At 46.0% G+C, this 26,294-nt stretch overlaps 1 protein-coding gene and 1 long non-coding RNA gene across 6 annotated transcripts in view; both read right to left on the reverse strand.

Annotated features, from left to right (window-relative positions):
• Positions 1–26,294, reverse strand: part of Galnt10 (polypeptide N-acetylgalactosaminyltransferase 10) — a 234,995-nt gene that overhangs the window by 180,746 nt on the left and 27,955 nt on the right. The gene's annotated exons all lie outside the window — the stretch shown is intronic.
• LOC114095417 (uncharacterized) overlaps positions 3,692–26,294 on the reverse strand; it is a 44,371-nt gene continuing 21,768 nt past the window's right edge. The window contains exons 1-3 of one of the 2 annotated variants that reach the window (XR_003583247.3): positions 8,727–8,833; positions 7,073–7,926; positions 3,692–4,522 (exon numbers count right to left, since the gene is read on the reverse strand). This is a non-coding gene — a long non-coding RNA (uncharacterized lncRNA). Of the gene's footprint in view, positions 4,523–7,072; positions 7,927–8,726; positions 8,834–26,294 lie in introns of those variants that run through there. The other variant, XR_003583248.3, reaches the window with a different exon arrangement.

A 26,294-nucleotide genomic window follows, 5' to 3' on the forward strand; every position in this document is an offset into this window, starting at 1 on the left:
GCAAGAGAGAGACGTTTTTCCTCTCCTTGCCCAGAGGCAGTGCCTGGGCCATGGCCTCTGCAGCAATGAGGGAGAGTGGCCCTGCTGGCTGTTCTGGCGTGAGCTTCCTCTCAAGCTGGAGAGCTCCTGGGATCTGGGGACTGTGTGCCTGTGTTAGGTGCCTGTCATCCATCAAGTGTTCAGGCCCGGTGTCTCCTCCCCTGGCCCATCCCCCCTGAAAGCCACACGGGGAAGTTATTAGGGGGTCTGGACTTGGGGTCTCTGGTGGTGGGGATAAGGCTTTAAAAAAGTAGTGGAAGAGTAGAACAGAAGGGCAGGGTAGAGTGCGTCCTCCTGGCCACTCGAGGTGCCACTGCCCCTGTTTATTTAACGCCCCTTCCCTGGGGCTGAAGGTCCTCTGGTATCAAGGTTGGGGTGTGCACTGACCTGGTGCATCTTGCCCACTGGGAAGCACCCATGCGCTCCAAGGAACAAGGAGGACACGTAGGGCAGTGGTCCCCAAAGCCCATCCCCCAGCCCAGCAGCCCCAGCAGCCTGCGAGGGTGTAAACCCTCAGCCCACCTCAGGGCCGCTGAATCCCAACCCTGGGGCTGTGACAGAAATCTGTGCTTCTGCAAGGGCCACCTGAAGCCCAGACCAACAGCCTCGTTGTATAGGGAGGAAGAAAGCTGCCCAGGGAGCTGGTGTGTACCCTTCTAGGATCAAATAGCTGGAAAGTGGCAGAGATTAAACCAGAAGCTGAGTCTGACTCCCAGCCTGGTATCCTTCCTGTTGCATCAGGAAAGGAAGCAAAGCAACTGGGAGCTATTTCAAAACACTTCTGAACCAGGTCTACATACATCTGTCTCAGCCTGGAGCCTCAAACATGGCCATTCCTGACACTGGACACGCAGACCCCTACAGCCTCTCCCTTCTGGATCATCTATACAGTCATCCAGGGGGCCCTGGGGCAGAAGCCCAAGGAAAGGGGGCCCAGAGGGGTTCTAAGGAGGAGTGCAGGGAGCAGGCTCTCTGTTCAAATCCCAGCTACAAGATGGGGCTGTGTGGCCGTGGACGAGCCTTCGCGTGGCATGCATACGGCAGGTTTTCTGGGACAGCGCCTGGTGGTGCGGCTCAAGTGAGGACAGCACATAGGTGCTCAGCAAGGTGCAGGGCACGTGGCTTCGTGCTTGGAGCAGGTCAGCTGCCATTGCTGCCCTCACGCCACCTTCTACCACCTCCCCATGCCCACCTGCTGGCCCAGGCCTGCCGACTCCAGCTCTGATGTCCTGCATCTGCCCGCTCATCTTGGTGTGTGCATGCTCATGCTACAGTCACTGTGGTGGCTCTGGTCCTCATCCCATCCCCTGTTCCTCCACAAGTCTTCACACAGGTCCAGCCAGCACCCCTGCAGTGTGCCGCCAGGATGGCAGCCAGAGAGCTTTCTCAACTACTAAGCTGAGCAGCTCCATCTGTGGCACGGGTATGGGTTTCCAGAACCCCTGCAGTGGCTCCGTATGGCCTTGGGGGGATTCCTGCTCCTGGCAGAGCCCATAGCCAGCCCACCTTCACCTTAGATCTGGGTGCTCTCCTCCCCGTGCTCTGTACCTAAACACTGTGAAGAACCCAAAGTACAGCCTCCCCACATGACTGTGCTCCAGCCCTCTGCCAGGAATGCTCCGGCCCTGTTGTCACACACCCTTGAAGGAGCGGTGCTGGCACCTCCTGCCCTCTCCGGGGCTTCACCTGCTCCTCACAGCACTCCTCCACCCGGCAGGGCGTCTGTGCTCCGCTTCTGCGCCCTCGCCTCTGCCGAATGATGGCTCTCTCCCGGGCATGCGAAGAGCGGTCTACACTTGCTGATCAAGTGGATCAACAATGTGGAACTCCCCAGCCCCAGCTCTGTCCTTTGGGCTCACAGAATAGACCTGCTCTGCTATTCCCTTCGGGAGCCTTTCAAGTGATGGAATCTCCTCTCACTTCCGAGGCAGATTGAGGTGATTCTCATACAAACAAGGGATAAAGCATGGATGGCTAACTGGTCCCCACCATCACCGGTGGTCATTCTGTTCCCAGTAGGCACAAAGCTCCTGCTGCCTTCTCATTCCCGTAGGCTGTGGGATGTGACAATGGAAAGGAAGGGCTTGCTCCTGGCTGGAGATGCAGGCTGAGACTCCACTTCCAGTCCTGGTGCTGCCCCCACGGCACTGAGTGACCCTTTCCTGCTTGGCCTCAGCCCTCACCTGGCACTTGCTAAGGGCCCTTTAGGGCTCCAGCACCTCAGGAATGCAGATGCTTGCCAGGCCCTGGTGGGGAACCGGGAACCAACTGAAGATAAGTCAAGAGGAAGAATGCCGAGCCTGCAGCCAGCTCCTCCTCGCAACTTCCTAAAATGGTGCGACAGAGTGCTCCTTTCCCAGAGGATCTTAGAGCACTGACTCGAGGCAGGCACCTTTTGAGGAATTTACTGTCCAGCTATTTTAACCCTCATGCTGCCCTGTAAGGTGGAATGGTCGCTGCCCTATTTTCCAGATGAGAAAACTGAGTGGTTAAACCACTTGCTCCAGGTCACACAGCTACTAAATGGCAAGGCCTACTGTCAAACCCAGGTGGTCTGACTCTGGGCCTCTCATTATCAACCACATACAGGACTGCCTCCTTCTAAACCCAGAAGGTGGGAGGGTGCTGAAACCTGCAGGATAACTAGAAGTCCTAGCAAACCGTCTGGGTGACAGTGCCTGGACGGAGACAGGAAGGTTGAGTGGACGCTGTCCTACTCATCTGTCCAGTGTGGGAACTGCAGGGTGTTCAGAAGGGAGTAGGGGGAGAAAGCAAAGGAATGGTCCATGTTCTCACAGGAGCATACAGTAATGTTGTCAATGACAGTGACAGTGTCCCAGGCACCCTGCCAAATGCCCTTATTTGTTATCTGATTTGCCACTCTAAGATGGGTGCTGATACTATCCTATTATTTTGCAGATAAGGAAAAGAGGCATAGAGAGGTGAAGTAACCAGTCCCAAAGTAACACAGTGTAAGGAGTATCAACCACAGGCATGCTCAGCAATGTCTGCATGTGACTGATAAGGACCATCATCTAGGGACGAAGAGAATAACACCTGAGTGCAATAAAACAGCACCCAGGGACATGACCAGGGAACACCAACTTGGAACTGTATTTAAACCACTTGTCCTGCCACATGGGAGAGCTTCGTTCTGAGGACACCGGTGAGACTGGCCGCCTGGCTGTCCATTCCTGGATCGACTCCACCATTCCCTGAAGTCCAGATGGAAAGGGCCACCGGACAATAACGATGTTCACTCTTTGGCTAAGAGAAGTCGTGTGGCATTGGAGGTACTTTGGGACTCGGGGCTGCCCTGGGACTGTGTGATGTGCTTGCTGTGTTAAATTAGCGTGAATTGAGTCACCTGTTGGTACTGGATGATTGGTGTGATTGAATTCGCTTGCATGCTAACACAATCTGCGCCACTTGTGACACACAGCGAATACACAGAATAGGATGTGAACCAGATCTGCCTGTTGGGGGCCTGTGCTCTTAATAAAATGACTTACTAAATTCTTAAGAAAACAACACGAACTTTGAAGGATCAAGGCACAAGGCAAAATATGATAAACTACAAAGCTCTAAGAGACCTGGGGTGAAAACATGGAATGGACATCCTGAGCACTGTTAAGAGACTGCAGCTGCGCTGCTCCAAGAAGGCAGTAAGGATCAGGAAGGACTTTTTGATGCATGGGATGCAGGTGGGAGTGTGGTGGGGGCTGAAGCTGGAAGAGCCTGGGAGGGTGGCAGGGCTGAGCCAGGCTCCTATCACCACACAGGGTTCTGAGCACGTGGGGGCACTCCAACCCATGAGGAGAGTCACGGGGCTTTCATGGGAGGGACGGGAGGAGAGCAGGAATTTAGGGGCAGGTCTGGGCCCTGAGTCTTCCTACAGGATCAACCCCACAGAATGACCATGAAAGTCACCTAGGCAGATGCACCAACAAGTATTCACCCAAAACAGAAGCACAAGTGCCAGGAAAGCAAGCGCGACAGCTGCCAGGGGGTCAAAAGGCCTGGGATGCCCAAACCACAGTGGTCACCCCAGAAAAGCTGTTGAGACATGGCTCCCTGGGCCACCCCCGGGGAGGCGCTGCCCTAGCACGTTCTCAGGTGTACGTTGCATGTGGGACATTATCTTCCAGCAGATGGCTCTCCTGCAGGGGCCTCGATTCAGCATTGGAAAATGAGTGATTCACCTTCAAAAGACTCCTGGTGGAGTAGAATCAAGACTCTAGCAATTATTACTTGCTAATGGTGTGACTCTGCGCAAGTCCTTTAAAACTTCCTTGGGCTTCAACTTTCTAATCAGCAAAAGGAGGACCACTTGCAATGCCCACTTCACGGAGCTGGCCAAGTGAGATAATGATGGAAAATCCTCTGTGGCTCTCAAGGGCTGAGCATCGTGCGTTACCGTGGTGATGACGGTGATGAGGAACAGAAGGTATTTCTGAGCTCCAGCATCCTTCTCTTAGTGCCACTTCCAAGTCCAGAAGAGACAAAGAAGAAAAAACGAGCTATTCAAAAAGCCTCATGCCAGCTCCAACTCCAAGGCCAAACACTGAGGAGATAACTGGAAAAATAGCTAATATGTGTGCAGGATACTTACCATGTCTTGCTTATAATAATGAAAAACTGGAAATATTCTAAATGGCCGACGCCACAGGAATGGCTAAAGGAATGAGGGTCCTTCTCCCATATGGAAATAGTACCTAGTGTTTTTAAATGGTGCACGACTCCATTTCTTAACATAAAATAATTCCCACTCACAATCTATTAAGTGGAAAAAGCTTGCTAACACAAACCTCCCAATAATCCTCTTTAACACAGAAACTCTTACCAAAAAAATTCAAGCAGGCAGACACAATGCAACTGTGGTCACCTCTGAGGGTCATATGTGGGGGGCCACCTCTGAGCTATTTGCATGGCCTCTACTCGGCCGGCCTTGAAGCCAAGGAGATTTTGGTCTGGCATTGCAAGTCATTTTGTGGCTTATTACGCAAAGCATGTGCCCTCGGTCTTTGCTCCGCTATAGCTGCTGCTCGGTAGCTCTGGAGTTGGGCGCTACCCACTGGGCTTGGACAGCCCACCTCCTGTATTATTTGGCAAAAGAACATTCCATGGATATCCTTTGAAGCCACAGTGGTCACTTTTGTATAAAAATAAAAATGCGGGCTCACTCTCTCATTCCAGTGTGGAAGCAGGACCCTTAAGGTCACAGAGCCATCCCACCTCGCTTTTCAAAATTATTTCTGTGTCATGTGATTTTTCGCCATATTTCGCAGCCAGTTCACTACATGTAGGGGAACACAGCATATCTTGCCTATATGGGCGAGAGTCATAATCACTGGGGATTTTCTGTTTGGGCTTATCTGCATTTTGTAAACTTTCTACAATGAGATTATATTATGGCTTTGGAGTGGAAAAAGAAAAATCTCACTCTTTGCCTCCAACATCCCTCTCCCTTGGCTAGTTCTCTGCACATTCCAGGGACTCTGGGCTGCCAATCCAGTAGTTCTGCCTCCAGCTGGGGCCCTGTGCTCCAAGGAATTGCCAAACCCAACACTCTAAGCAGTGGGCTGGGGAGGGGCCTCCCCAGAGGGGGCTCATCTAACTGGCAAGAGGATGTTTCCAGTAAGAATCTCAGTCAAGAGAGGCAAGGAGGGCAGTCTGAAGTAGACCAGCCATCCACCAGGGCTCTGGGGCTCAGAATCTCAGCAAGGGTGTCCTCGAAATAACACCCCAGCCACTGACTGAGCACTGGGACCCCAGGCTGGGAGCTAGGCCCAGTGTCTTCCCAGCACTCCCTGACCTGGCTTCTGGAACTCTGCGGCAGACAGCACACTTGAGGCTCTGCTCTCCCATGCCCTGGCTGCATGGTCAGAAAATGCCCAGCCAGATGCCTCGACCCTGGGTTCCTCTGAGAACAGCACAGTGCTCAGCACTTCTCTATGGGCCCCCACACCTCGGTGCACTCAGGCTGGGCCTCCTTCTCATCCAAGGAACTGGCCTTGTGGACACTCAGGATCCTGAGTAAAGTCCGTATGGCTACCCCTGGGTGACTTCCCCTGCTTCCCAGCCTCCATTCCCCAACCATTTAGTGGGAATTCACAGTGGTGCACAGGTTTTTGTGTCTAAGGAGGCTCATGCCTTTAACCTGGGACCTAGAGACTATCAGGAAGGACCCATGTCCTTGAGCATCTCATTGTAGGTCTAAGACCAACAGACTGAGAAGTTCATAAAATTGTGTCAGGCTGACCCCTCACTGAGTGCTCTCAGCTGGGACTGGAACATCACTAACTTAAGAGGCAAATGCTCCCATTTCCTGGATCTACCACAAACAAAGTGCTTTATGTACTTCCTGTCTTCTGACCCTCATCAGAATCCTAGGAGATAGGTCTGATGACTACATTTTATATGTGAAGACTTTGGGGCTAAGAGAGGGTCAGAGACCTGCCCAAGGTCACTGAGAACCAGGGATTGCTCTTGTAGCATTTATGACAGTTAGTCACAAGGGAAGGTTATTTTGGGGTCTGTCACTCTATCGGATTACATGTCTGTAAAGCTAAGGATGTGTCCCTCACTGACCTAGTCCTGTCAGTGATGTGTGGTAAGTATATACAGCTTGTATACACACACACACACACACACACACACACACACACACACACGGGCCAGGGAAGCAATCATGGCAACTCAAAAGGAAGTCAGGAAGCCTCTGAATTCAGATAGGTCTGGCTTTGAATAGTCTCTCTGCCATGTTCTGAGTGTCTCTTCTTAAGCAATTCAGTCTTCTAAAGCTTCAGTTTCCTTAGCTGTTACTCAATTTCACTGAATAGGAAGGGTGTGAGGAAGAAAAGTGTCACAGATATTGACCTCTGAGCACAAAGCCTGGCATGTAGTAAGTGCTTATTAAAACACAGGCAGCTGTACTGCAAGGCCAGAAACAGAAGAGCCCAACTAAGGAAGTTAGGTGTTCCTTTCCGCCAACAGAATGGGAGCTCACTGAGGGCAGGAGTGGGATACTCACATCTATAAACTCAGGACTCGTCAATAAACAGTGCTCAACAAATGGGACATGATGGCAGAGACATTATTGTCCAGGGTGGTGACTCTGGGCCAAGCATGGAAGGACCGGCAGAGGGGACAGAGGGGAATGAGGCTTCTTCGGCTACGGCAGACAGCTCCTGTGCCACTGGGAGGAAGACAGCCCCTCCCCTGCTGCTGCACTGAGATCTCCTCAGAAAGCCTTCCTCCACGTGGGATCAGCGGAAGAGGGCACGAGCTGGTCCAGGGGAGAGCAGGCAGCGAGGCTTGAATGGTTGGCTAAATAGAGGCCTGGAGAGGGAGGCCTTGGAGCTGAGTGGTCAAGAGTTCAAACCCCAGCTCTGACGTCCACCAGCCTAGAGATTTGCCCTCGGGGAGCCTTCCCCACAAGATGGGGTGAATCAAACACAAGGTGCTGAGCGCGGGTGCCCGGCAAGAGAGCAGTAAATGCTGGTCATGTCGGGAGCATATGCTTTCTTCTGAAGGTAAAAACCAACCTCCTCAGAGCCAAGGAGGAATTCGGCTTAGTGCAACTAAAATAAAAACAGGAGAGTGGAAACCGATTCCTAGGATGACTATTTATGAGGCCAATTTCAGTTTCTGAGTGCTAATGAATCCCTCCGGCAGCCTCTGCGCAGCTCCGGGTCCAGAGAGCGGGCCGGCCCTCCCTGGAGTCCTGCGAAGCAGCAGAGCCCCCCAGACACTTGTGGGGCTCAATCAGCGTTGATCATCTCGGCAACAGTCCTAATAACGACGGGGCGAAGAGCAGGGGAGAGAGGAGATGCAGGTGGGCAGAGAACACTTCGGCTGTTTTGTTTCCTCAAGACAAACTTCTGCCTGGAATAGATTAATTCAATCTGCATATTAATGTGGATTACTAATTAATGACTGAAAACTGCTTTCAACATGAGAAGGACTATGCAAATGCTCAAAAAATAATAACCACCAGGAGTTTCAGGGAAGGAAATATGCCAGCCTCTTTTTTTTTCTTCTTCTAACATTTAAAACTTTATGGAGGAAGGAAATGGCTGGCATTAGGGAGTTCACCTAAAGCACAAGCTCAGAACATGTGGCAGCCTGGTGTGGGGTGACTTCCTTTGCCCGGCTGTGACCACTTCTCACTGCTCTCTCCCCAGGCGGCCGTGACTTCGGGCACACACACCTGTGTGGCCTTCCAGATCCCAAGTGCCTAGAGGGATCCCCAGAGCTCTGGCACCCAGCACTGTGCTGGGCAGGCAGAGAGCAGCCAATGGTGCTTGGTGAAACCAACCCTTGCCAGAAGCAGAGGCCGAGGACAGCCGTCCTGAGACCCTTCCAAAGACTACAATGTGAAGAGGAAGTGTTGGCACCTCCACATCCACGGTGGAGAAATGTGAAGGCCTCTCAGCCCAGTGATCAAGGTCAAATCTGTAGAGAAAAGGCTCATTAATAGTAAGGACATGTATCCAGTGTGATGTAATGAACAGGTCCGTTACTTCTGTGGTCTTCCCTCCAAACCCTTAACTCCCATTTAAGTATCAGAAAAATATCAGAAAAATCCCAACAGATTCTGAAACAGGCCTGACCAGGTCTCCTCAGAACTGTCAAGGTCATGCAAAACAAGGAAAGCGGGTGGAAGAATGGTCCTCGGAGCTTACCAAGACCAAATCCTCCCCTTTAGCAGAGGAAAAACTGAAGACCAAAGCAGGAGGCAGTGTCTTGCCCAGCGCCAGTTTAGGAAGTTCGTGCCACACTGAACTCATGCTTGCAGTATCCAAAACTTTCTCTTCTACCTGGGTCACAAAGAACCAGATTGGGACCACAGAGACCTTGCTGCCAAAGCCCAGGTCTATCTTCACCAACCTCGAGAATGTCAAGGGCCTCTGTGTGAAAATGGTTTGGTATTTAGCCACATACCGTTTTGCCCTGCCCACTACACCATCACCAAGCAGAAAGCCGAGGCCTAGCAGGATGTGGCCCAACACTCAAAACTTACAACTCGGTGTGTGGAGAGGGCACACCTGGCCTGGCGGGGGGGCTGGCCATGCTTCTCCTGCCTGGCCCCATCCATCAGCCTCCCCGGGGGATCTCATTTTCCAGCTCTGCGTAGGGTACATTTTCTAAATGTGACCCTGTTTCTGTTATGAGAATCAAAGTGCTCCAACCGCAAGATCATAAATACTCAAAAGTGACTGCTAATGGCAGTGGCAGTTTGCAAAATGCCAAATGGCAGCGAGAAGTGGGCCCCATAAATTACATCCCAACTCCTCCATTCTCACTGAGGTGTTTTGTGGGTTTTTAGTGATGAGATCTGCTTTCAAGGGGATTTACAGGGTCTCCCCGTGAATTCAGGCAGAGCTTTTAAAAATACTTCTAACAGATGCTAAGAAGAAAACCAGAGGAGCCTACACTTTATTAAAAATTTGTTTAATATGTAATGGCAAAAAATATGGAAAGTGGCCGGATTGGAGATGAATACATTTAGAGTGCAAGTGCTAATAATTACAAGAACAGGAACAATGACAGCTAAGATGTATCGAATCAGACATTGGGCTAAGCATTTTATGTGAATTATCTCTGAATTCTTACAGAATTCTATGCAGTAGATGCCATGATTATCCTTATTTTGGACATGAAAAAATTCAGGTTCCAAGAGGTTAAGTCATCTGTCCAGATGACAGAGCCGGGGAGAGACTAGAGGTGTGAGCACCAGGAAAATTAAGAGCTTGGATTTGGCTCACCCGCCTCGCCTCCCAGTCAAAGCAGACCCAAGACAAACTCTCCAAGCCCCAGCAAAAGATGCTGTGCCCAGGAGAGGACCAGGGACTGTGTCAATGAAAAATGTGAGCCCCTGTCATCAGCACAATGAACAAAAGGACAACTTTTAGGAAACATAAAGGATCCCTATTATTATAAAATTGTGAACATGTACCTGGCTTTGTTACCTACTGAGTCTTTTCAGCCTCAGCTCCTTTATCAGCAAAATGAGGGCAGTACCATTTCTGACTGTCAGGGCAATTAGGTGAGATCCCATACCCGCCTCTCTTTGAAAACCCCAATGCACTGTATAAATTGTTATTAATAAAAATACCTAGATGAAAAAAATCTCAAGTCAGTGCTAACATTCATTCTCTCATGTCTCCTTTACAAAGGCAGAAATTGAGGTGCCGAGAGATTCAATGGCTTGCCCGGGGTCACAATATTGAGTCAATGGCTCAGCCAAGGTAGAAGGGCTGGAGTTATTTGTTCTTTTCGAACTCAGTTCCATTCTTACCCCCCATCTCCCCACACTTCCCCCCGCCTCTCTCTCCTGGGGCCATCAACCCCTAGGTCCTTTCCTACAACTGGAGCTGACAGTCTCTGTCTCCAGGTGGTAGAGAAAGTCACCATCTGTGCTGAACAGGCAGTGTTTATGGCCACTGTGGTGCTGGTGACCCCTGGGTTGGAGTGTCGCTCTCAGGGCAGGAGCTGCCCCGCCTGCCAGGTGTGTTTCGTTGATCAGCTGCAGGTCAGACACACTTCTGATGGGGTGGGGGGAGAAGGTCTCTGCTGAACTTCTCAGGGACCCTGCATGGCCCAGCACCATTGCCAGCAGGCTAAGGAAGGTATCTCCAAGTTCCTTGTCCTTCCGTGAATTTCCTTCCTTTGAGAACTGTCCCACTTTTCTCATAAAATTCCACGTACTACACCATTTCCTCTATTTTCTGATTTTCAGTGAAATTGTGGAAAGGAAAGTTGCAGAATCCTCCAATTTCAGGGCTCAGAGGCTTTCAGAGGCTAAGGACTGTCTAATGCCACCTTTCTTGCCTGGCCCTCAGACCTTCTCTAAAAAGGTCCTCAGACCCTGGCCCTGCCACCACTGCCAGCCTCCCCTTGAACATCGCTATGGGGGTGGAGGGGGGCTTACTACTTCCTGAGGCAGCTTGTACCATTTTCTGCCTATTGTTAGAATAATTTACTGAGAGATTAAGAGTGTGGATCTTGATTGGGACTGACTATCTGTTTTGCAAAATGAAAAGGCAAGTTCCTTATTTAAAAATTATTAATTTCCAGGGGGCCAGAGGAGTGTGTTAAACAAGTGCAAGCCTCCCAAAGCTGGCCCTGTGCACGTGCACTGGTCGTGTGTCACACAGCCTGATTCTGATACTGGGTGCAGTGGGTTTGAGTCCCACTTATTCATCAGTTCTAGAAAGTTACTGGACCTTCCTTCCCATGTATATAAATGGAGGCCGTGCTAGTCCACAATCTTGTTTCTGAGGATTAAAGGAGTTAACTATGTAACATACTTAGAAGATCAGGGCACAGGGTGAACACCATCATTTTTGTGTCCAAGTTGCATATGAGGGACAGAGAAAAGCAGCCTGGTAATGTCTACGCCAGCCCCAGTGATAACGTGCAGACAGCTCTTACAGCCTCACGAGCCTTTTCTCCTGTAGCAAAGCTGCTGGCTCCTGTCACCACTGCCAGCGACTCAGGCCCCAGGAAGGAAAACTCAGACCACCACCATGGTTGAAGCCAGCCTCGTGGGACCTGCTGTTTATGCCCTGGGGTTGTGTGGGAGAAGATCCATAGGAAGAATATGGAATTAAGGTGGCACATGATGCATTTTTTAAATGCCGACAGATGTAGTCCTGATCCAACTTTCCCACCACAGGATCTTAAAAATGCCTGTGGCCACTTCACACCAAAGAAGAGGGGAAGATGGAGTGGAGAGAGACGGAGGTCAGACTGTGGTTACATGATCTCCTCTGCACGTGTGAACAGGACATGTGACTGTGGAATGTACTGCTAGCGCCCTTCCCAGGGCCTTGGAAGGGGAGACTCTCATGCTCCATGGTAAACCTGGCTCTAGTTATTGTTCCAGCTTATGATGTCCGACCCAAAAACAAGAGTAACCACCCAAGAAGAGAGTCCTGGGTCACCCTGGAGCATCTCCTGAGTGTGCTGCTGCTCTCCATCATTTTCTACATGGATTCATGGACTCACAGATGGCTAACCAGCTGGCACCCTCTCCCCTCCAGCCTGCCTCCGTAAAGCAGCATCCCTGCAGAATGCATACCTGACCACACCCTCTCCTGCTTAAATCCCTCCCGTGGCTTCCTCCGGATTTTAGGGTAAAATCCAAACTCCGTACCACAGACCCCGACCTCCTTCCAAGGCCCTGTGCCCTCTCTGGTCACAGTTTTCACTGCTCAGCCCTTCAAATCACACCTGTACAGGATGCTCTGTCTAGAACCCTCTTTATCCCATGCTCCAACCTGGCTGATTCTTTAGATATTTGCTTAAACAGCACTCTCCCAAGGAAACTTCCCCAGCCCTTCCTCCTCCAACAAAACAAAACTCTGGGGTTAGTGCTACTATGTGCTCCCGTTGCATCCTCTACTTGTCCCACAAGGTGCTATGTCACCTTCTTGGCCCTGCAGTCCTTGCTAAAGTCTGTCTTCCAGCTAGCTGTACATGCCACAGGGGAGGGCCCTGCCTATTCTGTATCCCCAGAACCCGCAGTCGCCAACATGTGATAAGCACTCATCAAGAACGTGCTGCCGAATGACTGTTTCACAAAATACCCAAAGCAGAGGGCAGGGGAACAGAGACCACTGGGGTGGCACCCCGAAGAACCAGTCTCATGCCAGCGTACTGGGCAGCCAAGACAAGCATCACACACTCTCCCAGGAACCAGAGCCTCTGCACAATGCTGCGGCAGGCGCCCTCTTCCCCTCACAGAGCCAGCACAAGGAGACCAGCTCTTTTTTTTGCAGAGTTTCTTGTACACAGAAATCTTGCCAGAGAAGCCTGACTTCAAGTCTTTCATTTATTATTCATTTATTTCCTTGTAATGTCATTTCTGCTGCACTCTAAGGACAAGCCCTAGCACAGGCTGCCCACCTGCAAGTTAACACTGATGCAGCCCAGACACGGAGAGCTGGTGCGAGAGCAGCCTTTTACGGCCAGCCAGACAGGCCACGGGGCAAGGAGCGACTGAGTCAAGATCTTCTCTCTCCTGCTAGCAATGCCCTTTATCACTTCGAGCATTTTCATATCCATCACTTCCTTTAAAAATTTTCTTTGGGGCTGGGGAGGGAGCTACATGGTAGAGCAATTGTGCAGCATGTGTATGGCCCTGGGTTCAATCCCCAATACCCACTCTCCCATTTATTTTCATAACAATCCTCTGAAACAGAAAGCTTGGGGATCACCATCCCCATTTTACAGACAAGGATACTGAGGCTCAGGAAAGCTGAGTAATTTCTCCAAGGTTGGAGTGCTCATAGGTGGCACAGCCGATGGGGGCCCGGGGGGACTGATTCGACAGTCCATGATCTGGAACTACAATCTTCTTCCTCGGCATTCTGAAGGAGAGATCTGTACATTATCTTTGTTCCCAAGACAAATGAGCTCAAAAAAAAAAAAAAAGGCAGAAGTGCAGGAAAAGAAGTTGAAGCCACTCATTACCTCATAAAAGCAACCACACCCTGTTACACCGCACTGCACTCCCTCCTGGTCTCAAGCCATCCTTTGCGGCCTCAGGGACCCTGCACTGGGTGATGCTTCTTCCTGGATACATTTCTCCTGGCTTCTTCCCAGGCTTTAGGTCACAACCTGACCATCATGTCACTGGGGCTCAGAGAATGATACTCCCAAAGTACAGCACTTGGACCAGCAGAGCACTTGAGTGACAGGAAGCTAGAGAGCCTGAGAATCGAGGTCTCTCTGACCTTTCCTCATTACACCCTGCCCCCAACACAAAGGGGCTCGCTCTGAAGCTCCCTCATCTGACTGAAGGAAATTCTTCCAAAAGTAATCTAATTGCCTTGGACTCCCTCCCCCAAATCTCATTATCTAGGTAAAATTAATTGCTGGAGAAGAGACTGGAGTTGTCACCATGCACAGACATCTATTCTTCTGAGGGCAGCTTTGGGGATTACCTGAGAGATGTCATCTGTGAAACAAGACAACCTTTGTTCCTAGAGCAGTTCCTTCCGCCCCTCACCTTCCCATAATTTGTCACTACCTCCCTTCCCCAGATGAATTTTGTCCCATGCTTTTGTCTGCTCTTCAGGCCCATGGATTTCCTTTAAAGGTCATGAGCCACCCCTCTAGGTGGCCCACACCCCCATTTCCCTCTCCTCTGTGCAGAAGTGGTATAAGTTTCTGACCTCGCTGGGTTTCGGGTGCTCCTTTCCTGTGACTCTCTGTGCAGAAACATGGGGCATGTCTACCTTTTTCTTCTGTTAAGCCATTGCCAGTTTATTTCAGCAGACTAGATCCTTCAGCAAGGGAGAGAGAATGCCCTTCGCCCCTACACTATTTGCAGAGAGGCCTCCTGACCCTCTGTCCCAGACTGTCCCTTCATGGTGCCCATGAACTGCTGTCACACATGTTTGTTTTCTTGTCTACTGTTTGCTTCTTCCACTGGGATGAAAGCTTCCTGAAGGCTGGGTGAGTTTTTCTTACCACTGCACAGAACCAGGCCTGGCACACAGCGGGTAGAAGCAATGGGTGTACCAAATAGGCAAATAACTTATTTGTATTTGGCCATTGTCCTAGCCCACAGCATCTCATTTATAATAACCAAATCATGTACAACAGCCAAGTAAACTTCCAATAACTAAAGAAAAGTAGGCCAGCTAATAGCTTTCTATTTTTACTAAGGTGAAAATAAAACGAGAAGCCTGGAGAGGGTAAGTGGCTTGTCTGAAGTTACATGGCACTGAGAGACAGAGGTGGGCCCTGAACTCACCCATTTGTTGGCTTTCTAACTCACTTTCAATTTAAAATTAAAAAAAAAAAATACTGCTTCAAGCATTTTTCCTTCCTTTCTTCCTACTGCCTCAAAGATTGTCACAGGTCACTGTGTTGTTTACTGAGCCCCTGGCTCTCATTCCCCAGAGGGCAGAGAGCCACCCATGCCTGCAGCATTTCTTTGAGCTGACAAACAGCAAGACAAGTGAATTAACAGGACTTTCTGGGGTGTTGCTAACCTGCCGCCAGGATGTGCCCAGGATTCTGTGCAGAAAAGCTGATGAGCACAAAACCTGTGTTTCTAGCATTCTCAGCAAAGGCAGGCACACACACAAGCATCAAGGGATTTATCTGTATCCAGGGCCAGGAAGGCGTACAGAGGCAGAGACATGTCAGCAATAACGCTCCTGCCAAACCCAGGCCCAGGAACATGGGCACCACCTTGAAACTACGGACCAAGATGCTGCCCACAATGGCTTCGCCCTCCCCCCAAGAGAGTGGAGTTCACTTCCATTCTAATACACCCATAATAAAAACAGAAATTAATCAAAACCCAAACTGTACAGTCAAGGAGAAGAAAGGGAAAGGATTTCCTGCTCTCTCCATAATCCTCCATCAGAAGAGTTGAGACTGCTCAAAGTCCTCTAACTAGGTGGTTCTGACTTCTAAATCCAATGGATATGCCTCCAAAAAAAAGGGTTGGGAAGAGGCAGCGTCACTGGCTTTGCAATTCATTCAGTAAGTCCCTCCAAACCAGCCAAGAAGATGGACAGCCTACGTTGGATCTTACCACCGTTCCAGAAGATAAATCACAGTGCACTCATGTCACTCAAGATCAGTAACACACTGAGCTTTTTGAAGATTCCTGACTTTTTCCTCATTTTCTCTTTCATTTTACCTTGGCCTGGTAAAAATTTTAACAGGAACGAGTCTGTGGGCCAGTGACGTGTGACTGGGAATCCTAGCTGCAGCCCATCCCCTCCTCTCTTCCTCCACATATAAGGACAGGAAGGCCTAGGGAAGCTGGGCAGCTGATTGGAGGAGGCTCTGAGAATCTGCAGAGACCCGAGTTGCCTGGTGTGTGCCTCGCCTTTCTGTGAAGAGATGTCAGAAGAGCTTGACCTTTTATCTACCAAATGCTGCATCTCTCCTTCCTGGGCGAGGCCAGATTGCAGGACTGGTCTGGTTTCCACTTTCCAGAAAGTGAGAAAGGGACTTGGATCAGGTTCAGTCACAACCTTGGTTGACCCCAGAAGCTAGGAATCAGCTGTGCAGAGGAAGTGCCCTGGAGGCCAGGACGCACAGTGGGCACACACAGCTACCCACAGAGGCACACCTAGAGCCCCAGGACTTAGGTAGCCCATGCAAAAGACCTTCATAGGCCCGAGAAGCAGAATATTGTGAGCTTTTGGCTTTTTACCATCTCTAGCTTCATCACACCTGGAACACCTAAGACCATAAACCTGCATTCAGCAAGCCAGATGTGGAAGGTGCAGATTTGGGACCTTGAAATTTTGACCATGCATCAATATCAATGCTCCTTCAGGATGCAAACCCAGGAATTTTCTTTCTGTGTCTACTTAGGGCTTCTGTGGGCAGGTCCAGTGGTTGCTCTCCATGATCTTCAGAGTCTCTATTAATAAACTCCTTGGGGATAGGGCAGTTTAATTTTAAAATTAACGTTTCTCAAATAACCTGATGTACTCCTGGGCATAGGGAAGCACATGAATGCTAACTGAACTAAAGTGAGGGCTAAGACAGGATTTGGGCATTGCAGCCCAAGGTGCCCATCTGGGGCTATTTCTGGGATGTTAAAGCTTTGTTTACAGAGGATTATAGGATTGGATAGTTACATCTCAAGACAAGACAAGGAATTTACTCATAAGATGATAAATTTCATCATTCAAATTTGGAAATTCCAATAGTGGAAACACTGTGTTTTCTCCACTGGGTCAGGGGTTCCTTAAGGGTGAGATATGGATTTTGCCCATCTTTGCATCTTCCAAATATGCCTGGCGTGGAGACTGACTCAGAGAAGGCTTCCAAGAAGAGCTGATGGACTAAACTGAGTTATCACAAATTCCTACTCCCTCCATGTATTCTGACAGATCCTGTCATTCATTAATTCACTCATTCATCCATCTGTTCATCTAGTGCTCTTTACAAACCAAGCACTATGTCAGAAAATAGAGACGCTACAGGGAGACAGTAAGAGCAGTCTGGTGCCTGATGACATGGAACTTACATCCTTAGCAGGAGAGACAAATTTTAAATCTAACAGTTACACAAATAATCACATTGTTTTAACTGCAATAAATAATCTAAAGGAGAGAGAATAGGAGGAGAGTTTATAACAGAGGGCTGACTCTAGCTGTGATACAGTGTAGGAATTTTAATCACACTCCGATTTAAAAAAAAAACAACAAAAACTCAACTCTGTTGGCATAGATGATTTAGGAAAAGGGAAAGAAGCAAGGCCCAGGGGCTCATTCATTGTTCCTACAAGCAGTCTGTACCTCGGTGCACAGATCATCAATACAAGAAAACTAAGCACCTTCCTCCCTAGCTCTCTACTGCTCACCAAAAAAATAAAGGAAACAAAGTGAACAAAAATACAATTAATCCCAGGTTGCCAGAAAAGAAACAATTTCTAACCCTGAGAACATAAAAAGACTGAGACCCAATTTACATGTCCCTGGTAGACTGGATACTCTGATCAAACCACTAGTTGAAAATAACTGAAAAGCAGACTAAAGAACAACAGCAAAAGCGAAATCACATATTTTTAAATGTACAAACAAAGTTGCAAGGAAGTAAGAGATAATAGAAAACCAAAACCCAAATGAAAATAGAAATCTACAGCTAATTGGAGCCCTTCCTTCCTTCCTTCCTTCCTTCCTTCCTCCCTCCCTCCCTCCCTCCCTCCTTCCTTTCTTCCTTCCTTCTTTTTTTGATACTGGGGATTGAACCTAGGAGGCACTTACCACTGAGCTACATCCCCAGCCCTTTTTTAAGGCCTCACTAAGTTGCTGAGGCTGGCTTTGAACTTGCTTCAGCTTCCCGAGCTGCTCGGATTTCAGGCATGCACCAATGTGCTCAGCAGGAACTGGTATGTGATTTGAGGGCATTTATTAAACATGGTCAACACATGTATTGATTTGCACATCCTTTTAGGACCCAAGAAAGAGGACAAAGCCCAGAGTCCATATAAGGTGGGAGTATGACAGGCCCACTCTATACCACCATCCAGATACCGGGAGCCCTACCCCTTTGTTATGAGTCAGAAATAAGGCCATCTCATCAGAGAACTGGCTCAGATTCTGACAATGAGTAAAGGGGTGACAAAGATTCCACTTTTTTATTGGTTCTTTTTACTTATACATGACAGTGGAGTTCATTTTAATAAAATTACACATGCATGGACTATATCTAAGTCTAATTAAGGCCCCAGTCTTATGGATGTATAGACAATGGTGTATTCATTTGTGTACATAGGAAAGTTATGTTTGATTCCCTCTATTGTCTTTGCTTTTCCCGTCCTACCTCCCTTCCCCACATTCCCCTTTTGTCTAATTCTCTGAATTTCTCTCTCTCCCCTTATTGTGGCTTAACTTCTATATGTCACAGAAAATAATATTCACCCGTTTGTTTTTTGGGGATTGGCTTATTTCACTTAGCATGATAGCCTCCAGATCCATCCATTTACCAACAAATGTTATAAAGTCATTCTCTATGGCTAAGTAATATTCCATTGTGTGTATATACCATAACTTCTTTATCCATCCATCTGCTAATGGCATCTAATTTGGCTCCATAGCTTAGCTATTGTGAATTTTGCTGCTATAAATATTGATGTGGCTGTATCGCTGCAGTATGCTGATTTTAAATCCTTTTGATATATAACATGGGTGGAATAGTTGGATCAAATGGTGTATCTATTTCTAGTTTTTTTGAGGAATCTCCATATTGCTTTCCAGAGTGGTTGCACTTATTTGCAGTCCCAAGAGAATGCATGAGTGTACCTTTTTGCTCACATCCTCACCAACATTTATTGTTACTTGAATTCCTGATGATTGCCATTCTGGTTGGAGGGAGATGAAATCTCAGTGTAGCTTTGATTTGCATTTCTCTAGTTGCTAGAGACATTGAACATTTTTTTCATATATTTGTTGACCAATCATATTTCTTCTTCTGTGAAGTGCCTTTTTAGTTGTTTTGCCCATTTATTGACTGGGTTATCTAGGTTTTTTTTTTTTTTTTTTTTTTTTGGTGTTAAGTTTTTTGAGTTCTTTGTATAACTTGGAAATTAACACTCTACCTGAAGTCGGAGTAGCAAAGATTTTCTCCCATTATGTAGGCTCTCTCTTCATGCTCTTGATTATTTCCTTTGCTGTGAAAAAACTTTTTAGTTTGATGCCATCCTATTTATTGATTTTTGAGCTTATTTCTTGCACTGTAGGAGTCTTGTTAAGAAGCTGGTTCCTGAGCTGACACATTGGAGTGTTGAGTCTCCGTTTTCTCCTAGTATATGCAGTTTCTGGTCTAATATCACTTTGAGTTGAGTTTTATGCAGGGTGAGAGATGGGGGTTAACTTTCATTCTGCTACATATGGATTTCCAGTTTCCTAGCACGATTTGTTAAAGGGGCTATCTTTTCTCCAATGTATGTTTTTGGCATCTTTGTCTAGTATGAGGTAACTGCATTTATGTGGGTTTGTCTCTGTGTCTTCTATTCTATTCCATTGGTCTTCATACCTGTTTTGGTTCCTCCTGAGAATATTTTAACATAAGTCAGCTCTCCTGCTGGTTTTTGGTCCATAATCAGAGTATCTGAGAGGTCTGAAAATCTTTAGGCTGAAAACGTAAAGAGATCCTACTAGGTACATGGCAGAAGCAAATGCCAATCTTTTTTGGAGGAACCACTTTCACTTAGTCCTCAGACTACTCTCACAGAAAAGGGCCCAAGAAATAGGAGTTCACAGTAGAGAAAAAAGAATGAAAGGAAGGAAGGGAGGGAGGAAGAGAGGAAAGAAGGAGGGAAAAAGGAATGTAGGCAACTACCCCCATACCTAAAATATGTAAGGAAATTAGGTACTAGAAAAGCAGTGAGGGAAAAACCCAGCAAAATTAGATCCACAAAAAAATTTTAGACAGTGAAATTACCAGACATAGAATATGTTTAATGTTTTATAAGAATTAAGAGGAATTGACAATATGAAGAGAAAATAAGAGACCATGAGAAAGACTAAGCAGATTTTAAAAATATCCAAGTACAACTTTTAGAACTATAATAACAAAATATTCCATAGAAGATTAAATATAGATTTAAAATTCAATATAGATATAAAAACTCTAAATCAAATTAAATAGATTCAAAATTAAATATAGATGTAAAAATTTTAAATGAAACTTTAGCAATGACATCTAACAATATATAAAAAGGTTACCAAATAAAGATTGGTGGAGTTAGGAATTCTTAGGAATGCAAGGTTGGGTTAGCATTCCAAATCAAATTATCCACTATATCAACAAATTAGGAAAGAAATATCAAATAATTATCAATAAATGCAGAAAAAGCATTTACTTGACTTTTTGTTATATGATGTTGGATTTTTGCAACATGTATTCCCGATTAAACATGACATCAAACTAAAACTACCAGGAACTTCCTCAATCAGATAAAGAACATCTATGAAAACCCTATAGTTAATAATATACTTAATGTCATCATTTAAGACTGAATATTTTTTCACCGATGAGAAACAAGACGAGGATATCCACTCCCATCACTTCCATTCAAAATTGTACTAGAGGTTCTAAGCAATGAAATGAGGCATGAAAAAGAAATGAAAGGCATCCAGATTGGAAAGAAATAAGTAAAACTCTCTTCACTGGTACATGACATGACAGCCTATGTAGAAAATCTGACAGAATCCATACAAAAATCACTAGAACTTTAACAGTGAGCTTAGCAAGATCATAGTAGTCAAACAATATACAAAACATTCAGGTATATTTCATTGTCTCAGCAATGAACAATTTAAAAATACCATTTACAAAAGCATAAAAAATTATCAGATTCTATGACTAAAGCTGAAAAACACGTGAAGACCTAAAGATACAAAAGATCACTAAGACAAATTAACAAAAAAAATTGAATTGGTGAAGATATACAACATAATATGGATCAAAAGGCTGAATGTTGACTTATGGATTTGATGGAATCCCAATAAAAATAAATTAATTAATATTTTTAAAGCCCAGAAAATTCTTTTCAAAAAATGGACACACTGATTTCTAAAAGTCATATGGAAATGCCAAGGGCCCAGAACAGCCAAAACAACTTCAGAAAAGACCCAACTAGATACCTAGTACCGGATTCCAAGACCTACTATAAAGTGGTCAGCATCAAGACAACATGGGATTGGTACAAAGAAAAACAAACAGATCAACGAAACAGAATAGAGGGTACAGATACAGATGAAGGAGCAACTGTTTTTGACAAAAGTGAGGAGAAATGATAGTGCACTCAACTGGTGGAACAACTAGATGTGAAAATGGGGAAAAAAGGACTTTATAGCACATATAAAAATTAACTCAAAATGGATCAAAAAATCTACATGTAAAAATCTAAACTTTTTAAATTATCTAGAATGAAACATAATCTTAAAAATTTTGTGACTCTGGGTTAGTGGAAAGATTTCTTAGATATAAAACTAAAAGCATGATCCATATGAGAATAAATTGATAACCCAAATTGCAACAAAATTGAAAACTCCTGTCCTTCAAAAGACACTGTCAAGAGAATAAAATGACAAGGCCTGGGCTAGGAAAAAAATACTGCAAAGTATATATTTAATAAGGGAATTGTACCTAGAACAAAAAGAACTCTCAAAGTTCAAAAATGAGAACTTAACAACCCAGTTTTTAAAATGGGCAAATGATGTGACTAGATACATCATAAAGGAAATAAACAGAAGGAAAGAGCTTATGAAGAGATGTTCAACATCACTGGTCATTAGAGAAATACAAATTGAAGCCACAATGAAATGCAAACCTGTAGGAATGGCTGAAGATGAAAAGATTGATCATACTAAGTACTGACGAGGATATGGAGAAACTGAAATCCTCTCATAAGCTGTTGCTGAGAATGGACAATGGTCCCCCCCACAGTTCAATACACACCTAACATGACCAGTCCCTCCATTGCCGGATGTTTACCCAGGAGAAATAAAAGCACGTGTCTGGACAAAGGTCTGTACACAAATGTTCTCAGAAACTCTGTAATAGCTCCAAGCTCAAAAGAACCCAAATGTCCATAAACAGTAAAGGGATAAGCAGGCTGACCTATCTATACAAAGGAATGAAATTTACAATAAAAAAGGAACAAACTTTTAATGTATGTTACAAGATGGATGAATCTCAAACAATCATGCTCATTGAAATAAGGCAGATTTTCAGAAATGAGCATATACTATGTGATTCTGTTTGTAGAAAATACATACTGATCTATAGAGAAAGCAAGTAGATCAGTGATTGCCTGAGGCTATAAATTCAGAAGGATCCAAGGAAACTCTGGAGGTGATGGATATGTTCATGATCTTGAAGTGGTGGTGTTTTCATGGGTACATATATGTGTGAAAACTTATCAAACTGTACACTTCCACTATGTACAATTCACTGTGTGTAACTTATACACCAGTAAGAGCTGCTTTTAAAACTTCACATCAGAGTGAAACTGCAGAACACTAAAACAGATATAACATCTTAAGAGTAGCCAGATAAAAAAACAGATTCCATAAAAGCAATAATCACTAGGTGACCCCTGACCTCCCAACAGTTGTAATGGAATCTGGGAGGCAGGGAAGAAATCCATCCAATATACTCAGGATAAACACTGTGAATTAGAATTGTATGCCCAGCAAGAGCAGGAGCAAAGTAAAGATATTCTCAAGCGAAAAAACTGAGTTTGCTATCAGGAGGCCCTCACAGAAAAGAAATTTAAAAGGACACACTTCAGGCAGAAGGAAAGTGACTCCACTCAGAAAGCCTATGTGAAACAACAGCAGCACAGTCTTGGGGAATCAAAAAGAAATAACCAAAACACGTGACAGCATGCACAGAAGTCAGACAAGGTGAGGAATCAAAGCTAGCTCTCGCTCAATTCCTCGTACCAGTGCAGTAGGGTAAAAATATCGATTGACTGTAGACTCAAGAATGCATGCTAACATTTCTTGTTTAGGTATTCAAAGCAGAGAAAGAGAATTCTGACCTTAGTTACTAGAAGAGAGGAAAAAAAGTAAAATGAAGAAAAAAAAAATCCCAAAGGCAAGAAAGGAGAGGAAAAGAAATTCAAAAACGTGAGATGCAAACAAATTTTTAGTGGGCATGGTGGGGCACACCTCTAATCCCAGCCACTCAGGAGGCTGAGGCAGGAAGATCACAAGTTCAGGGCCAGCCTGGGCAACTTAGCAAGGCTTGTCGCAGAACAGGATTTTTAGGAAGGGGTGGGGATGTAGCTCAGTGGTAGAGGGCTTGCCCAGCATGCATGATGCATGGATTCATCCCCAGTACTATGGACAGAGGGGAGGAGGCAGGAGAGGGAGGACAGGAGGGAGGAGAGGGAGGGCAAGAGGGAGGGAGGAAGGAATCCCTGAAGCAGATGGCAGGTCCAGTCCTCCACAAGACTGGGAACTTCTAACAGGCAGAGACTGTGTTCCCTTACACATTGTTATCTTCATGCTGACCCCAGGGTCTGGCACATGAGAAGAGATAAGTGATAAATACCACTGATCCAGTGTTTATCGAATTTTTTTTAAATTTTGGACAAATGGATGGTAAATAAATGATTTTGGTAACTTGAATGAATAAAATGAATGCATGAATAACATAAGACTTCATTTTGGCCCCAAATCTCCACTTTTGCTAGGTACCACCTCATTAATCAGAATTAGTCAACAAATTACAGACTGGACAAATTGAGTTTCTCTCCATGCTGGCTACTGTGTGGGAGCAATGAGGTGTGCAAAATACAGATGGACAAGGAAGGAGGAGGCTGCAGGGACAGGTCAAGTTAGTTCCAGATTATAAAGTCGATAGAATGGAAGGAATGCATGAGGCGTAGCTTCTGCTTGTGAACCAGGTGTTTATCCCTTCTCCATCTCTACAGCTCATGCTCTAGCTGGGGCCCTTATACATAAGGTAGGGGCCACGAGGTCCCCAGCTGCTCTCTGCCTCAACTCCAATCCATGTCCCCTGGGACATGTATCCATCACATCATCACCTCCTGCTCCCACACTTCAGTGGGTCACCTTCTGAAATCAAATTCACATTTCTTAGTCCAACTTTCAAAGTAGAGTTTCATCCCCTCTCTTCTACTGTGGACCCTTAGGCTTAACAGGCCTTAGTCACGAGGTGCCATGACTGTTCCCACCTCGGCACCTTTTCTTTCTTTAGTTGTAGATGAAGACATACTACCTTTATTTTTATGTGGTGCTGAGGATCAAACCCAGTGCCCCACATGGGCTACCATTGAGCTACACAGCCCTGCACCTTTTCTTATGCTGTCCCCTTCAGCTGCCATTCCCCTATCTCTGTCACTGATCTCTATTACTGAGGCCACATATCCTTCAAGGATCAGCTCAAATGCTAACTTTGCCATGGTGCTCCAGGGCACAAAGCCAAAAGTAAATTTTCACTTCTTATTCCACAACATTGTTTAGGACTTTCTTATGTTTCCTTAACCCATTGTCTTAGGCTCCACTTGACAGGCAATTTAAATCGAAGATTAAGAATGAGGGCTCTGAACACTTGAGATTGGATTTGGGTCTCCCTGTCCCAGCTGTATGAATCAGGGAGGTTACTCACCTTCACTTAGCCTCAGTTTCTGCATCTGACAAATGGGAAGAGTTACCTCTAGGATAGTTTGGGGGATTAAATAGCATCACACCAATAAAGCATACAGCGCATGCCATGGTAACCTTGACCAGAATGCATGCTTTACACCTCCTCCTCCGCAGAAGGGCGCCCCTAAGCAGAGGACCCACGTCTGATTGTGCTCATACCTTTCCTTCCCTCTCTCTTCTAGCACCTAGGGTGGCGCTCCACAGTGTTTTCCTCAAACTATGCAAAACAATCCCCAAATCCAGAGTTAATATGATGGTAAATACACTCTCACTCATGTGGGTTCCACATTCAGGTCCTACAGGATTCTTAAGGTTGACTACATTTGTTAAATATTCAGTGTCTTTCTTATCCCCGGAAACCTCGTATGCTCCATATTTTACCAGATGATACAAACACCTTCTTAAGAAAACACAAAGGCAAGCCAAGGAATGGGGGAATGTATTTGTAAAACACAGATCAGATGAAAGACCTGTGTGCCAAATACACAAAACACTCTTAAAACTCCATAATAAGGCAAAAAAAAAAAAAAAAAAAATCAAACACAAGCAGAAGACTTAACAGATTCTTCACAGAAGATACAATGTGGTCAAGAAACAAATGAAGAGGTGCCAATCATGAGAGGAGGTAAATCTCATGTGAGAAAAGCAAATTTCAATTCTTCATGCTGTCCCCCTCCTAAGTGTTTATTCAAGAAAACCAAATACACATGTCCACACACAGACTTGTACACAAATGTTCATAGAAGCTTTATTTCTAATAGGCAAAATCTAGAAAGAATGCAGATGTCATCAGCAGGTGACTGGATAAGCAAATTGTAGTATACCCATGCCACAGAGTGCTGCTCAGCAATAAAAAAGAATGAACTATTGATACACACAAGGGTGTGGATGAGTCTCCAAGACTGTCATGCTGGGCTGGGATGTAGCTGAGGTACAGAGCACTTGCCTAGCATGTGCAAGGCCTTGGGATCGATCCCCAGCACTGTGAAAACAAAAACAGGAAACAACCACAACAAAAACCATCAAGCTGAATTTTTAAAAAGCCACGCAGAAAGGAATACACACTGTGTGGTGCCTTCTGCATAAATTTCTAGAAAATGCATCTAGAGAAAAAGAAAGCGGGTGAGTGGTTATGTGGGGATAGAGGGAGGGAAGAGAGACAATGGGGCACAAGGACCCTCGGGGTCCATTACCTGACGGTGACGATGCCTTCACAAGGCTACACATGTGTTCCAACTGATCAAGTTACACACTTAAAACAAATAGTTTATTATTCTTCGACTTTATCTCAATAAAGCTGAGTGGAGAAAAAAAAAAGTACCAATACTACACAAAATAAAAACTTTAATTAAAAAACAAAGGGCAGCTCACTGCTGAAGCTGGTATGCAAGCTGCTCTTGGAGCTAAGGAGAGGCAGGAAGGCCAAGATGCAGGAAGCTGGGCAGACAGGCCCCAAACTGCATCAGGGAGCCATAAATGTGGTTTGGCCACGACTGGCTTTTTGAGGTTGCTTTCGTGGCAGAGCTAATTTATTCATGCCCGAGTCCCTGGCAGTCCAATACCCAGAGCCTGAGATGG

The sequence above is a fragment of the Marmota flaviventris genome, chromosome 5, assembly GCF_047511675.1.
Source record: "Marmota flaviventris isolate mMarFla1 chromosome 5, mMarFla1.hap1, whole genome shotgun sequence".
NCBI classification, from domain to species: domain Eukaryota; kingdom Metazoa; phylum Chordata; class Mammalia; order Rodentia; family Sciuridae; genus Marmota; species Marmota flaviventris.